Here is a 5747-nt window from a genome sequence, read left to right on the forward strand (position 1 = left end):
GGTCATGTCCTCCTTAACCTCCTCTGACCCAGCAACCTTCCGCACCCCTCTGGGCCTTTGCACCACCAATGATGCCCACTTCTCCCCCTCAGGCAGGGAAGCCTCCCTTGACCATCTATCGCACTCCAGGGGACGCAAGCCCCTCCACCGCGGCGCCCTTTGCAGCCCAGTTTAAATGACTCTCTGTTCTCCGTCCACCCGCAGAAGGGTCTCTGAGCCCAGGGCTGGGCACTTAGTGGTGCTAAACGTGCTGAACGTTGGATGAAGGAGTAAATGGATGGGTCGGGGGGTTGGGTCCTCTCCCATTTTACAATTTTACCCTGGCCAGCCCGTCCCCTCCTCAGCCTGGCATCCGAGGCCCTCACGGCCGACACCCCGGCTCGTCCTGGTCCACCTTCTGTGGGGCGCCTCACCACGGCACCCCATTTTCTCTAACCCTGGCACCCTTGCGTATGCAGCACTGCGTATGCCACGGACTGTGAGCAGAGAGCAGTGTCCCCCACCTAGCGTGTTGTTCTCACTGCACCCCCAGGGGCTAGTTAGGACTCTGGGTGCTCTGGGCTCTGGAGCCTCCCTCAGGAAATTGGGGGAGGGCCTGGCACGGATCCAGGTGGGGAGCGGAGGTGGCAAGACAGCCACGGGGACCTGCATCCCCAGGGTGTCCATGCAGCTCTGTGCGTGTGTGGATGTCAGTGACCCTGTTCTCAGGCAGCCACTGTGGGGAACTGGGGGCCCCTTTAGTCATTTGTTCATTCATTTGTTCACTCATTCATTCACTGCGGCCTATCTCTCTGGAAAGAATGGGGGGAGCTGAGACTTTGGCACTCTGTTGTTGTTTGGTGGTTGCTTGGGCTCCCTCCATTCCTGCTGAGTCACTTGTCCCCCTGAGACCTCCAGCATCTGGCTCTGCTGGTCCCTGGAGCCTCATTAGCCATACCCACCCCTCCACTAGTAATTAAAATACTACTGACAGAAGAGCACTGATACCCTCCCCATCTCTGCTGGGGAAAGGCTGTGTGACCCAGGGCCTCTTCCCTCTCCAAGCCAAGTCTGCACCTGTGAAATGAAGGCGGCCCCTGAGATCCCCAGAAGGGGCAACGAGGAGGACTGGGGGTGGGCAAAGGTGCAGGAGTGAGTCCAGATTTGCTTAGGAGCAGATGCGGCTGTGAGAGGCAGGAGGGGCCTGGGCAGAAAGAGGCTATTAGTTTTGTTGTCCCTGCCTGAGGTTTAAGGATGGGCTGGGATACGAGCTGAGCCTTTGCAATGTGTCCAGGTTGGGGCTTGTTCGGCCAGGGGCTGTAGATGTGGACTCCAGTCCTTGTGGCAGAGGGTCCCAAAGTCGCAGGCGTGGAGAAGATGGGTTGGAGGAGCGAGGGCAGAGTGAGAAGGAGGCCCTAAGGACCCCGCCGCGTCCTGAGTTGGGCTGCAGAGGCGTTGGAGAGGGGTGGACAGGCAGGTGTGAGCTCGAGTGCAATGAGGGCAGAGAAGTGGGTCGTGGAGACCCTGGCCCGCCCGAGCGGGGCTGAGGTGAGGAGAAGGGGTTGGGAGAGCAGGCAGCCCCAACCCAGGCTAGCTGGTCAAAGTAGAGGTGGATGCATCCCTCAGGGAGCAGGGAGGGCTGCAGGGTGGGGGCTTGCACACATGCCTGCTTTTGGTTCCTTCTGGAAGCTCCTGACAGCCTAGACACCCGCTGCTCCCTGCACAAAGGAGCTGACTGGGGCCCAGTGCAGGGTCCCACCTTTCCCTCCCAGTCCCTGCTCCGTGTGTCCTGGGCCAGGGGCCAGGTGTGGGGGGTGTGGGGAGGCTGGCTGTGTCTGTGGGAAGCCTCCCAGGCTGTCCCCACCTGGGCCATTCCCTCCCGCGCAGACTGTGGGGGTCGAGACCTGGCCACTCATAGCTCACTAACAGGGCAGTGGTGGGGGGTCGTGGTGGGGGGAAGGGAGAAAGCCCTGGGGCTCTCCTGTCCTGGATGGGGTCTGTGTGTGCCCTGAGGGCCCAGCCTGCCCCTGGTGGGACAGTTCTGGGCTCTTGACTGTCCTCTGAGCTGTGTGACTTTGGGCAGGTAGGCCCCTTCCCCACCCTGCCTCCCTCTCTCACTGCAGATGGTGACAAAGATTGTTTGCTTGGGCAAACTTCATTCAGGCTCCTTAGCCTTCTCCCAGGCCCTCTGTGCACTTCCTTGTAAACTCCAGTTTTATCAAAGAACGCCCCACCCTTGGCCTCTGGTCTCCTCGATATCTGACCAGGCTCCTCACTCCCTGCCATCCCCCGGGTGGTGTCTGGTCACCCTGGCCCGGCTGCAACAGGAATCTGTTAGGTCAGTTGAGCCAGAGTCCCCCAACCCTGATGTTTCCTCTTAGCCACTTTCCATCTGAGACCCCACCCTGCTCCTGGCTGTATTCAGAGGTGAGCCTGATCTCTCTCCCCACTGCAAAATCGCATTGCTGGGGGCCCTAGCCAGAGGCTCCTGCATAGTCTTCTCACCACTCTATAACAAGTGTCATGGAATAATATTTTTAAACAATGGGGACAAAAGAGGGTCTTCGTGCAGGGGGCCACTGCTGGGCAGAGCGTGGAGGGCCGCCTGGTGGGACGTGCCCTGCCCATACAGAGGCCCTTCCTGCCGTCCTTCCCCTACTGGGCTGGGGTCTCCATGTCACCGTCATCCTCACCTCCACTGGCCCTGGGGGTGGACTTCGACAGTCATTACTAGTGAAGAGGCCAGGGAGGGGAGTCCACCTGCTGGGTCGGCCTGCCCGAGGCCCTCGCTATGCTGACGCAGCCCCCAGGATTGGGATCTGCCCCCTCAGAGACACGCTGTCTCTTGCCCACCACTCCAGGCCGTGCACATGCTGTCCCGAGGCGGGCTCCCCTGCTCAGCTTCCACACACAGTCCGTGCACCGTCCCAGGACGGCCTGCCCTGCCCCTGTGCCCCTCTCCAGCAGCCCCTGTGGCTTCCTACCTGGCACTCACTGCGATGGGTAATTCCTCCTGGTGTGAAGGGCCCTGGTCAATGTCTCCCTATGGATTTGACTTCCACCAAGACAGGAGGGGCTCAGCTACCATGCCGGCTGCCTCACTGTGCCCCTGCCCAGGGCTGCCTGAGGCGGGGCAGAGTCCTCGCCCCAGCCCGATTCCAGGGTTCCCAGCCCTCTGCCCTCGATGGGCAGCGGGAGGCCGAGGCTGTGCCCATCGCTGCAGCACTGCACGCCGGGCAGGGCAAGGGAAGGGGGTGCACACGTGGGCCCTGGAAAGGGTCTAGGCCGGCCACAGGTCCACATGGGGGATTGTGGCAACAGCGGGGCCCACTAACGCCCACCCCATTGCGCCCTTACAGCTCCACAGGTGCACGCAAGGGAGCGCGAGTGTAGACCTCTATCCGGGATTTGAACCAGGTCACGTTGGACATTTGTGTACACCCTTGTAACTAACACCCACATCAAGGTCTTTCCTCTGCATCTTCCTGTCTCAAAATGAGAAAGCTCGAAGGTGGTTAATTATTCTCTTTACAATGTGCTACCGGCATGTGTGACCACACCCATTACTATTTTAGCTTACCATCTGTGCAAGCTAAGAGCATTGTAACATGACGTCTATCGGTGCACCGACTGCCCAACCGCATTTACTGCGATTTACCAGGTACCTAACTCATCCGCCTTCTCTAGAGCTCCCTGATTTCTGTATTTCCCTTACTTTTTAACAGATTTTTCCTACGTATATAGGCATCTCTAAACAGCACGTCGCCCGGTTTCGCTTGTCTTTAAGTACTATAAAATGGTACTATGCTGTGTGTGGTGTTTTGGTACTTGCCATTTACACCCCACATTACTTTTTTTTTTTAAGAGACGGGGGCTCGCTCTGTCGCCCAGGCTGGACTGCAGTGGTGCGACCATAGCTCACTGTGGCCTCCAACTCCTGAGCTCAGGCCATCCTCCTGCCTCAGCCTCCTAAAGCAGTGGGATTACAGGTGTGAGCCACTGCGCCCAGCCATCTGACGTTACTTCTAAGGTTAAATCCATGTCGTGTAGCCACAGTTCATTTATTCTCACCACCGTATCATATTCCAACTGCTTTATTCATTCTCCTGTCAATGGACATTTGAATCCTTCCAGGGTTTTTTGTTTTTGTTTTTGCTATTACTAACTGCTTCTATGGACATTTTCCTACCTGTTTCCTGGGGCCCATATGCAAGGGTTTCTCAGACGAATATTTTCAGGTGTGGAGCTGGTGTGTGTAGGCCATGGAGATAGTTGAGAAAATGCCAGATTGTTCACCAATTCCCAACCTCACCAGCAGCATGCAAGGGTCTGTTGTTACACGTCCTCTCCAACACTTGGCACTGATAGAATTCTTATTTTTTGCTGCTCCCGTAGGTGTAAAATGATATTTTATTGCTTTCTTACTTTGTGCTTCCTTCCTTACTGGCGAAGTGGAGCCTCTTTCCCATTCTCATTCAATGTTTGTGGTTCCTGCTCTGTGAGATGCTTGTTCAGGACTTTTGCCCATGTTCCTGTTGAGTCGTTTTTTCTCATTGAGTTGTAGGTGTCTTATTTAATGCATTTACGTTAATTAAGGAGTGACTTGCACAGAGTATAGCGCGCATGTCTTAGATGTATGGGTGCATTTTACATTCATGTTCACCGCTGTAACCAACACCCACATCAAGATGTGTAACGTTTACAGCACCCAGAAGGCTGTCCCCAGTCAGTAGCCCCCAAAGGGCAACTGCTATTTAAGTCGGCAAATTTAAATATTGGCGGTGCTCCTCTCTGTCTCTTATGTGTACATGTGTGCAAACATCTCCTAGTCTTTCTTTTCCTCCCACTCTTTTATAGCAAGTAGTTGATGATGTTGTTCAACGAACAGAAGTTTTATACTTTAATATTACTGAATTTATCAATCATTTCTTTCTTTTTTCTTTCTTTTAGGTATGGGGCAGGGGCAGGGCAGGGAGGGCTGTAATGGAGGATTCTCAATCGTTTCTTTTATTGTTAGTGACTTTTGTGTCTTGCTTAATAAAAGTCTTCCTACCCAAGAGCAAAAAGCATCCTACGTTTTCATTTAAAAGTTGAAGATTTTGCTTTTCACAGTTAGTCTCATATCCACATAGAATTGATGTTTGCGTTTGATGCGAGGTTGGGATTCGATTTTGTATTTTCCATTTGGATAACGGTTCCGTTATCCGTTAATGTTTGCGTTTGATGCAAGGTTGGGATTCGATTTTGTATTTTCCATTTGGATAACGGTTCCGCAGCAGTGTTTGTTAATGTGCAGTGCGACTTCTGTCTGCATGCTTGGGCCTGTTTCCACGCTCCTTATTCATCCAGCCCTGCTCCACCGGCACAGGGCCTTGATCACTATGGTTCCATAACGTGTCTCGACACCTGGCAGGGTCAGTCCTCCCATCCTGCTTTTCTCAGGGGTGTCCCAGTTCTCCCTCGGCCTCTGCTTCTCCACAGACATTTGGAATCGGCTTGTCGAGTCCCCCCACCCCACACACACACCCCTTGTTGAAACTCTGGCGTTAAGTCTGTAGAGTAATTTGGGGAGAACTGACAACTTTATAATATTGAATCTTGTGAACCACAAACATATAATCTCTCTTATTTAGATCTTTTTCAATGTCCTTCAATCAAGTTTTGTAATTTTTTGATACAGCTTTTACAGAATTTTTGTTAGATGTTTTTGTTACCTTAGTTTCTGTTGTGACTATACACAGTATATTTGTATTTTCTATCAGTTTTAT

The sequence above is a fragment of the Propithecus coquereli genome, unplaced genomic scaffold, assembly GCF_000956105.1.
Source record: "Propithecus coquereli isolate 6110/MARCELLA unplaced genomic scaffold, Pcoq_1.0 Scaffold686, whole genome shotgun sequence".
In the NCBI taxonomy this organism is placed as follows: Eukaryota; Metazoa; Chordata; class Mammalia; order Primates; family Indriidae; genus Propithecus; species Propithecus coquereli.